This window comes from Nannospalax galili, unplaced genomic scaffold, assembly GCF_000622305.1.
Source record: "Nannospalax galili isolate Female #2095 unplaced genomic scaffold, S.galili_v1.0 scaffold1507, whole genome shotgun sequence".
Taxonomy (NCBI): Eukaryota; Metazoa; Chordata; class Mammalia; order Rodentia; family Spalacidae; genus Nannospalax; species Nannospalax galili.
Window position 1 is genome coordinate 509,127 of NW_008355454.1, and position 12,088 is coordinate 521,214.

Consider the following 12,088-nt stretch of genomic DNA (forward strand, 5'->3'; position numbering starts at 1 on the left):
CTGGTACTTGGTGGGGATATATTATTTGGGTTTTTTATGTTATTATTTTTTCCCTGTGACTTTGACATGTGGATTTCTTTCGTAGTTTCTGATTCTTGTGTGAGACTCAGGCCTTCAAGTTTTGTCTATTTCTTTTTCTGAACTTTGTGTGTCTTTGTGGTTTACATTTTGAGCATGAAAAGCTGGTTCGTCTAAGCTTCTGGTTCTCGCTTTTGATTTTATATTGGAATAGCCGGATTGATTTTCTCCTCAGGAGTTCCCACAGAGCCCCAATTCTAATGAGGGTCAGATGTTTTCAGGCTTTCTCCTAAGGTCTGGATCCCTCCAGGTTGATTTTGTCTTCAGGAGTTCCCAATGAGGGTCAGATGTTTTCAGGCTTTCTCCTAAGGTCTGGATCCCTCCAGGAATGATTTTGGCCTCAGGAATTTGGGGGTTGGACTGGCCTGGGAGCCTGGCCAGGAAGGATGCTGGTCTAGTGCAGCTGGTGGCAGTACCACCCAGTGATGCAATGACAGATGGGGCAAGAAGAGGCCCCAAGGACTCCTGGGGACTGCACTGAGGAGCTGGGTTATTCTGGATGCAAAGGATCAGGAAGAGGAAAGGTCTGCCTCCGGGTCCCAGAAAGAGCCTGGAGGTTGGTGCAGGCCCAGGGAAGCAGAGGGAGGTGAGGGCAGGCCCAGGCCCATGGGTCCCAGAAAGAGCCTGGACGTTGGTGCAGGCCCAGGGAAGCAGAGGGAGGTGAGGGTAGGGCCAGGGGCCCTGGGGCCCAGAGAAGGCACTATGTTGGTCTGGATGAAAAGAATCAGGATGCAGTGTTGGTTCCCCAGGTGTCTGGGGCCCCAAGACAAGGAATGGGGCAGGGCCGAAACTCAAAGAAGATGGGAGTGTGAATGAGGCTGGGGGAGTCAAGGCTCAGAGGGCGCAATGGACGTACCCTGGAGAGAGGCCTGCTGGTCATGAACTCTGTCTTTTATATTAAGGTCTATCAAGTCAAATTTCTATCTCTAAAAGTCCTTCTGTGAGGGTCCATCCACTGGATTCTGGTTAACTTATTTAGTGTCACAACCTTAAAGAAAACTGACTCTCTCTAACTACAGTTATTGGTTGCCAACAGTTCCTCAGCTAAGGTTGGGACTTCTTATCCATCTCTCTACTTCTATGCTGGGATTTTTCCTGATTTGTACCTGCCTGTGTCTTTTGCATGCTGTTTCCATTGCTCCAAGTTCCTATGAGTAAATCCCCAGCTGTCTGGAAAACTCTGTTTCTATGTGGTGTAGCTATACACCACCATTCATACTTGGAATGGTGCTTGGGCTCAAACTCAGAGCTTTGTGCATACTAGGCAAGTCCTCTACCAACTGCACAACATCCCAAGCTGATACTAAATATTCTTTCTAACTCATAGTCTGGGTTTTGATTAATCCATTCTCATTAGATTGCATTACTGGAGACTTGGTAAATTTTTGGAGGAGCTGTGTGCTCTTGATTGTTTATGTTTCTCGTGCTTCAGCATTGAGACTTGCACATCTGGGATTAGGTCACTGTTTATATTATTTTAAATGACCTATGGTCTTTCATTTAAAAATACTTGGAATATGCAAATGGCATTAGACTGTAGTAGGTTCGGGATATCATTTCATTCCAGTTAACTTGGGGTGTAGCTCAGTAGCTAAGCCCTTAGCCCTCATGCCAAAGCAACAGGATATAGATTCAGCATTAATTAATCCAAGAGTAGACTGCTAACTGAAGAAGCAGCCACATCTGATGGATAAGCCTAGTGCAAAAGTATAGTATTAGTGCCAGGCATGGTAGCACCTGCCTTTAATTCTAGCATTCAGGAGGCAGAGGCAAGTACATCTCTGTGAGGTCAAGGCCAGCCTGATCTCCATAGTGAATTCCTAGCTAACTGGGACTAGGGAGAGTCTGTCTCAATAAACAAACAAAAAAATAGTATTAGACAATTAAAAACAATAACTCCTTCAACTCCATTAATCATTAAGTTTTGGGGAATAAGGAATAATAGTATGATGTGTAGTGATATGTTAGCTTGAAAGTGTAATAATGGAAAAAAATAGACTACCGATTAATATTAGAGCAATGGATAAAAAATAGAGGAGGAAAAAATAGATGCAGTAAACAGTAAAGAGAAAGAGGATACAGCAGCTCCTTTTGAAGGTAAATGAGTAGAAAAAGAAGTTACAAAATGTAACGAGATAATTCTATCATTCAGGAGGCTGGCACAGGGTCACCTCCCCTACCAACAGACTGAACTATGTATTCTTGTACTCTTAGGGAAAGCCGAGACACACACACAGAGAGAGAGAGAGAGAGAGAGAGAGAGAGAGAGAGAGAGAGAGACATATACACACATGAGAAAAACAGGAAAGACAATTAAAGAAAAGAAAGTGCCCTGGGCAAGAGTACATATTCTCTTTATGAGGTTAATTGTAAAAGCACGGGTGAAGATTCAACATCACTTTGCTTTTCCTTCTCTGTTTTGTTTTCCACCAATCAATTGTTAAATATTTTACAAAGCATTGAAAATATTCTGAATTATTAAAGCTGTGATAAGGATTCATAGATACCATTAATAAGACTCATTAATAACATTATGAATTGGCTCAATCATGTTTACAAGGCAATTGAGCAGAACCAACTAGAAATTTAAATATGTACATCATTCAAGCCAATAATTCTACTTCTGTATACTTATTCAACAAGCATTTATGTCTCAAACATCTAATAATCAGTGACATTCATCTATTTCAGAAATTTAATTGCAGCATTATACATAAGAAAATGTACAAAATAAGCATAATACATAATTAGGGTATTGAGTGGGTAAAATATTATTTGGTCCTTGCTAATGAAAGCAGAACCTTTCTTGGATTTAACTGTTTTTGCTAATATTTGGGTTGTGAGACTTCTAACCAGACGGAGTGGTTCATGGACCTATTAGTTTGCATTATTACTCATGGTGTCTCTAGGTACTGGATAGGGCTGTCAACAAGCTTTTCACTGGCATTTCCTAGACTCTGCCACCTTTAAGTGTTTACCACTGCTCACCCCTCTTCCAGGAAGTCTCATTATAGTCTGTGTTTCACCCATGGAACATTGATTGGTTCTTTCTCAAATACTCTACCTTAGCTAGATGGTGTTCTGTGACCAGTTCTTGAAGTGTTGTCCCTTTACACTTGCCCTGCATTCCTAGAGTGTTTTGTGGAAGGAGAAACTTCCACCTCTGGAGACATCTAGCAGACAACTCAACAGGGTTCTTTTGAAAAAGGCTTCTTGCCCATCTTCAAGGGCATTGCTGAAACATCAGGATTTTCTCAGGATCTATATGACACACAGTCCAAGATTCCTGTTTGGATGGACTGCAAATCAGCTCAGTGATGCATTCAGTGCTGACTTTGGTTTTGAGTACCTGGTCTTTGTTTTTGGTTTTAACCCTTCACTGACAGCATAGATGATCTGCTTGAGACTTTTTAAAAAATATTTTACTTATTGTTTTTATTTTATGTGTATGAGTGTAATGCCTTCATGTAGGTAGGTGTGCCCCTGTCATGCAATGGCAGAAGAGGGTGTCAGATCCCCTGGAACTGGAGGTACAGAGGGTTGTTAGCCACCATGTGTGTGCTGGGAATTGAACCCAGGTCCTCTGCAAGAGCAGCCAATGCTCTTAATCACTGAGCCATCTCTTCAGTCCTCTTGAGACTTTCATCTCTAAACAGTCTCTCCTCCTCCTCCTGCTCCTCCTCCTCCTCCTGCTCCTGCTCCTCCTCCTCTTCTTGCTTCTCCTCCTCCTCCTTTTCCTGCCCTTCTTTTGCTTCTCCTCCTCCTTCACTTGCTCCCTCCCTCTAGTACACTGTGAATTTTCTAAGTATTTCCCTGTGTCTTATGCTGCAGTTTGAACCCTGTGTAGTTGCACTCATTCCGTACTCAACGCTCAGCACTCTCCTCTTGGGGCTGAGTCATCTAGAGAGGACTTTGGATTTTGTCTCCTTCAGTTTTTGTTTCTGAAATTCCTTTTTTCTTTGCTACTAAAACTAGTGTTTCTCAACTGTCACCTAGCTCATAGGATAACTGCTCCTTAACCATGCCAACTACAATCTCAGGAATTCTGCTAGCCTGTACATGGATGCTGCTTGTCATTTTCCCTACCTTCACCCCCCAGAATTTACTGACATAGAAGATTTACACCTTCATCTATTTGTATTTCAAACTTCTCTTTAAAATTTCCTTAAATGACAAAGAACACTAAGCTACCAATAAGTGAATATATGAGTACATGGAAGGGAAAAGAAAGTTTGTACCTAAATTGACATTTTTGAACTCCTTAAAATTGCTAAACCTGGGAAAAATTATTTTTCATATCACAAACTTAATGATTAAACTCAGTCTTTATTTTACATGTAGAAATGAATATTATTTTAGCAACTCAGAACCTGTAGCCAGGTTATTTATGTAATCATATGCAAATTACTTAAATTCTCTGTGCTTGAGTTTTCTAATGTGCAAATTTGTGGGGTCGCTCCTTCTCCTCGTGGGTCGTTGGCCACCGCTCCACGAGGACAAACAAAGTAAGATGGTAGTGTACTTACTGAATAAGTGTTCTGCAATTCCAAGATAAATTTATGTTCAAAATGTGCTTGTCCATCACAGTCATTCAATACTCTATAGTTTTTTATGTATTACATTAATAGTATTTAAAGTTTACAAGGTGGGAACACTTAGTAAAAAAAAAAAAGATAAGTTTATCCTTTAACAATAAATTTGATAAATTGTTTCTTAAATAATAGCAGCACATTTTAAAAAACTTTTCAATGTATATTTTTCATTGAATTTTTGTGCATTTTGTACAATACTTTGGAATCATATTTAGACACCCTCACCTCTCTGTACCCTCCCCATAGTCCACCCACAGGATTTCATGCATTCTGTGATTTATGTTAAGGCCTATGGGCCGAATTTGTGTCCTGAGATATCCCTTAATGTAAATTCATTTACTGGAGCCTTTTTAGTCTACTTAGTTAACATCACTCCCTTAAAGAAGACCAACTGACCCTCACCCAGCAGTGATCAGCTGTCAACAGTTCCTCAGCGAAGGTTGGGGCCTGCTGCCCATTTCCCCAGTTCTATATATAGAACACTTAAATGCTAATCAAAGGTGACATAGTGTATATTTACTCCATGCCTGGCACTGGCCCATACATACCTCATTTTGTCCCTTTAAGTCATGACTGTAGTGATTCATTCATCTTTCTGCTTTGTGAATGAGGAAACAGACACAGTACTTAAATAATTTGTCCTGAAACACACAGCTCACAGGTGGCAAAATCAAAATTCAAACCCAGCTTTATATGGTGTGCAGTTTTTGCCACACAATTCTCCATCTCTTGGACACCAACTGTGTGCCCTACAATTCAGTTATATTAGACAGCTGGGTTGGAGCAGACCCCATAGCTTGAGAGTTGAGTCTCACACTTCGGAAGTCTATTACAAGTAGAGGGTCCCCAGCACACTTCTTTCCAGTTTGATAATTAAGAATTCCCATAATCTGGAGCTAGAGAGGCTAACAGTGAATACTAATCTTACAAAGGACCTGAGTTTGATTCCCAGAACCACATCAACTCAAATCTCCTAATTCTAGCTCCAGGGAATCTATAAGCACCTCCACTCAAGGACACACACACACACACACACACACACACACACACACACACAATTTTAAAAGATTAAAAATAACCAGGCATGGTGGCATATGTCTTTAATCCTGGTAGGGGCAGGTGGATCTCTGTGAGATCAAGGCCAGCCTGGTCTATATAGTAAGATCCAGGCTAGTTGGGTCTACAGGAAAATTTTAAAAGATTACAAATAACCAGGCATGGTGGCTCATGTCTTTAATCCTGGTAGAGGCAGGTAGATCTCTGTGAGATCGAGGCCAGCCTGGTCTATATAGTAAGATCCAGGCTAGTTGGGTCTACAGGAAGACCCTGTCTCAAAATAAAAACCTCAAATAAATAAATAAATGAATAAATAAATAAACAATTAGCTCACAATGAGTATTTTACATTATTAATTTATTTTTACTTTATGTGTGTGAGTGTTATACATGCATGTGTGCAAGTGCACTCATGCCATGCAGTTCCCAAGGAGGACAGAAGAGGAAATCAGATTCCCTGGAACTAGAGTAATGGGTAGTTATTGGCCATAGTGTTGGCACTAGGATTTGAATCTAGGTCTTCTGCAAAAACAGCCAGTACTCTTTACTGCTGAGTCTTCTCTCCAGCCCCAAATCACAGTGAGTAGTTATAAAACCGTTAGAAAGAAAAATTTACACTAAACATTAAAGATACATAGAGCCACCAGTAAAGAATTTGTTTGTATGCTATTTACTTCCTCCAATTTCAGAGGAATACATCTTAGTCAGCACACTCTCCCCTAAGAAACACATCTCTCCAACTAGTACCCTGTCCAAAAGTTACCTTCACTTCCCTATGTGTATGTATATGTGTATGTGCTTAATTGACTAACTAATATGAAGGGTGTAGTGAATGTTATAGAATTAGGAGAAAATCTCATTTTTTTTCTTGAATTACAATTGAGTAAATACCTTGTTACTTTGAGACTCTGGAAACCTTGCTGAACTCTGTTTAAAGTGAAATGTCATGGTCAAGTCAAATGCATATCTTGTAACCATAACCATGGCAACCTAGTGTGCAACCATAGGAACCTAAGAGTAAGATGTTTGCAACTGTGTGATAAGCTACTTATCCTGCATAGAGTGATATGGGCTGAACTAATCAACTAGAACCAGAACCTGGCACTTACATCAGCACTCTGAAACTAGACCAGCAACACCATATAAAAGGACACGCTTCAGACCTGCTCACAGAGACTCCACGTCTCACTGACACCCAGCTGTCTGGTGACATCCTGACGTTCCTGCCCGGGACTCTGCCCCCAAGGCAGAGACTCTCTTGTCCGATCATCCCTCAATCCTGAGACGCTGAGCCACAACAGAACGTGATCCTGACCAAGCAGCGCAAGGACCCAGCGTCGCCTGGGGCCGGGAGAGTGTACCAGATCACGGTTGAGCAGCTGAGCCTTTCCACGGAGGAATTTGGACTTGGACATTGGGCCCAGGCCCAGAGGTACTCCCTGAGAGCAGGAATCTCTGGAAGCTTCGGTAACCTGGTGACACCTGGTGCACTAGGCCCACTGGTCCAGACCTACTCTGACTCTCCACCTAATGTGTGTTGTTTGTTGTTGGTAACTCTGTATTGCATGAATTGTTCATTCAATATAAATTGTTGATTGCAACACAATACACGTGTGGAATCTCTTCTGTCCGTTGCACCTGTCCCAGCTCTCCAGAGTAGCATTAACTTACGGGGAATGGTTCTTTGAATCCTTCCTTGGGACAAGGGGACAGGGAAAATATGGTATAAGTTAGTAAGTGAAGAAGTTTTGACTTCAACCCTATCAGAAATCTTTTACCTGAAACGTTTTATTTCCCTGTACTGTTACCTTTGCAATTCTTTTCTAAATTTTCTCTTTTTATTGTCTGTCCAATCTAAGGAGCAAAGATCTTTGACAACAAACTCATCTACTATGCCATGATTCATTTATAATTATTATATTTATATTATTTGTTTATAGCCAGTATTTCATGTTGGTCATTGATTTAAATAAAAAAAAAATCAAGTCATGAAGATCATACAGATGGCCAGAGAGATTAATTTCATCTCTTTGAAGTCCCTCTGTCAATTATTCAAATCCATCTTTCCTGAACACAACACCTTTCCCATTGCTGGTGTCCCCTGAACTTCCCTTCCATCTCCTTACCTCTCTTCCTTCACTATCTCTACTGGGATGCAACTTAACATTTTACATCATATTTAACAAGTGTGGAGATGCACTTTATCTGAATAATAGTCAGGATGACTGTGAATCATATATAGCTTGAATAAAAAGAAGAATAAAGTTAAGAAAACCATACTTGAAACTTGTTTTCTGTTCATTTTATTTTCAGTTGCATAACAAATCTTACATTTAAATGTATTTTTGCATTGTTTTGATATATATGGTCTGTCTGTCAATATGACAGACTTGGCTAGTTACTTACTAACATTTCATCTTTCTCAAAAATGCCCTGACATTGTTCAGGGTTGCATTTGGCTTTCCCAGTAATAATTTTAGGGCAGAAAGATGCATGCAAAATTTATCTGAGATCAAAGTTTTTATTTTGCAGGAAGAAAGCAGGAACTGAGGACACCAATAACCTTATAGTGACACTGAGTTGTGGTCCACTTCCTCTCGCTATAATTCTTGTCATGTGATGAAAACAAAGCCACTGGTGTCAAGTTCTGTTATTATGGAAATAGTGCTAATCAGATAGTAACAGCTTTTGCAATGTGATGGTAATTAAGAACTCTGGAATGGGGAAGTGAACAGGAATCTTCCCCTGCCCCCTGTGGTTATCCAGGATAGAAGTCTTTTTTTTCCAAAACTATCACATTTCTGTATAAAAATCTTTGTTGCCTAAGGTTTTCACATTTCTGTTACTTTTACATTTCTCTTACCTTTGCAGCCCTATGTTATCTTACTTAATTACTATGTATATGCTATGTACCTTTTGCTTGCATTCCTCACATGAGTATAAAAACCCTCCAAAACTTGAACAAGGGGTCTAACTTCTTTTATTCCTGGGGTCAGTCCTGCTAGCGTCAAATTAAATTTACCCTCCTCATCTGACTTCCGCTGTTAGTCTCTGATTTTTCCATAACACTGTTACACACTTTCATAAGGCCTAATGTTAGATTTAGCAAATTGCCATTTATCTGAAAGATCACAGAATAAAGTAACATCTACGTTTTGGTCATTTGAAACGTGAACAAGAAAGTAAGGTTTGAAATACAGTTGGTAACTAGGCAGCAAAGCTGTGGCACCCAGGCCGTCTCTATCCCTAGTCATCTTTGTACTCACTCTGCCATCCCTGATGACTCTGTTGCTTCTGGGCTTGCTAACCCCTGAAGGTAACTTACACATACTCTTCTCATCACAGCAAGTCTCCTTAGCAGACGATCCATGGTAGCTGATTCTAGCTCTTTTATCTTTGAATCATTGATTCACTCTTTTATTTGTGAACAGTGGAAAAATATCTTTCATTGCACCAAATCATCTCAGCAAGTAGATAAAGCGAACAATTAACCTAGAACAAAGGATCAAGGTTTGGATGCAGATGTCAGAAAAACTCAACTTCATATTAGTTGTCATGATGGTAACTAATTAAATGTTTGTCTTGCCTTTATGAATATAACTATAGAATGCTTGCTGTGCCCCAGATTCTATAAGCAAAACAACTCATTTAATCCTACAAACAATTTTATCAGTTTAATTTTATAATCCTGTTCAATAGGTACAGATATTAAGGCAATCTGATTATAAAATCTGATTGTAAATGTTTTTAGCTAATAGTCTTCTCTACTATTTCCAGCCCTGAACTACAGACAGCTTTGCCTATCAAATCTTTATGGATATACAACTTCCTCTAAAACTCAGTTGTACCCTTTTCCTCGTACTCAGTGTTCTCGGTCTCCTATAGTGCCTCTCCCAAATAATATCAGGCTGCCAGAATATATCTTGTACCCCTTTATGAGCCTAAGAAAAGTGCTGTCACTTGAACTCCTATTTGCATTTGTCGGAGTTATTTTTAAGTCTCAGACTGCCACTTCCCTGCCTTTGCAATCACCATATCTTTAGTTAAGGGTCCTTGTTTAATCTCTGGCAGACATCTTAAGGGTTATGCAGCAAAACAGTTCTTCATAGCTTGATTACCTCACAAGTGGCCCAGCAATCAAGTGTCCAGAATACTCTTGAACATCACCGACCTTTTAAGAAAACCACTTTCATCTGCCTAGCAACTTAGTATTATTTGATGTTTTTCAATTAAAAGAAAGTGTATTTTCTGTTATCTTTTGTCATTCTTCTTTCATGTTGCAACTTTTAAAATATTTTAAGGTTATTGTATCTAATAGCTCCTGGTTTTTTAAAGTTAATATGATTCTGTTTTGTAATCATTTTTCACATGGCTTTTGATTGCCATTGAAATCTTGGTTAACTGTTCTGTGGTCCCCATCAGTTCTTTACTTTCAGTTTCAGCTGCCCATCTTTATCATGGCCTCTCACCCATTGTTGTCAGCTATTTATGACTCTGCCAATGTGGACTCTCTAGTTGGTGTGTAGTAAACTCAAAGCCACCTTCTCCCTCTTTCTGGAGACCCATTTCTACCACATTTTGGAGATGATATTGACCTTTTGAGATGTATCACTAAAGATCAGTTCAGTATGAACTTACTTAGAACTAAATTAAAATCTCTGTTCTCAATTACACTGAGTCATCAAGTAAAGGAAATTTGGACATACAAACTTTCTATCTGTAGGACTCAGCTAAGAACTCAGACAACATTATTTTTCTCTATCATTTGGAAAGATTCATATTTTTTGTTTCTGGGTTTTCATCTTGCTGGCAACTGATCCCCAGGCTGTGGCCATCCTTCATTCCATGTTCTTAACATCATTTTTATTTCAATGGTGGAATGTGGATGCTTATTACACTGGAAAAATTATGAAAACTCATATTTAAGTGGTATATATAACTGTGGGAATGACTTCTAGGAATGCCTTCTGTTACAAATGAAATCTTATATAACCTTGTAACCAAAGTTAATCTTATGCTTTAAGATCAATTAACACTATCTTTATAATGTAAGGAAGCTTACTTACTAGGCTTTGGGTTCCACTTGGAGCATAAACATATATTTTTAATTCTTCATGATTCTTTCCTGCCCTTGACTCAGTGTAATGGTGTATGTTGTAAAATATCACTGCTGAAAGCAGCAAATATTCACTGGAATCAAAGAGTTATTCCATTTATGTTGTAAACAACAGTAGTGATTATATTGATAACATCTTTTGTGGCTGTGTGTACTGTTCTGGGTGAGTAGTGGTCAGACAGGGAAAATCCTTTGATAAGACAGTTTCCTCAATTCTTTCCTATATCATACTGGAGATACTGTTTCAATAAAGAGAAGTAAGGCCTTTGTTCAAAACAGTTCTGCAAGCACAGTTCTGAGAGAAATCTGAAGAAACAACATATCCAAACAGATCTGCCCACACTCTTGATTTTAATGGATACTAACAGTCAGGTTGCTTTTGCTTAGGCAACACCATAATGTGGTACCACATCACCACACTAAATATGCCTTTAACTTGTGTCACTTATAATCTAATTTTTTCCAGAGATTTAATGTCATGCAAGCTACCTTGAGTTTAGCTGTACATATGAGCCCACTATTAACAATGTCTCTGTGTCTTGAGCCACAAGCCAAAGGTTTGTGGAAGGTTAAAATAAAATTAAATGATCTAGGAGTGGTGGCACACTCCTTAACCTGGCACTCAGGAAGCAGACGCAGGAGGGTCTCTGTGAGAATGATGTCAACCTGATCTACATAATGACTTCTAGGCCAGCTGGAGCTATAAGGAAATCCTGTCCCCCAAAGGCTATTAATTATTACTTACTTACTTAATTAATTAATTCAGATTATATATGCCTACTTATTTATTGTTTTGTGGTGCTGAGGCTAAAGCCCAGGACCTCAAACATACTAGCCAGGCACTCTATCACCGAACCACATCCTGGGCTCATATGTACAGCTACATTTAAGGTAGCTATGCATATAATAAAAAAGAAGCTTTTTTCTATACACTTGGGTTATTTTATTCACATGTGGTCTTCAAAAGACCACTGCTCAAAGTGCCAATAGGAGCTGACTGGGCAACTGCCCTGCATCAATCATTAGTTTGCTGACCTGTAGAACACAAGGTTCACTTTCAAAAGGAGTTGATTTTCAGCACCAACTGACACATTGTCATCTACAAGAGGAGGGAAATGTTACTCAAACCTACAACGTTTCAAAGATAAGCTGCAAATCTCAATATTTAGGGAAAATACAGCAAGTACTAAGACTTTGCAATTATTTGTAATATTTAGAAACAAAGGCTGGATAAAAAATAAAAAATA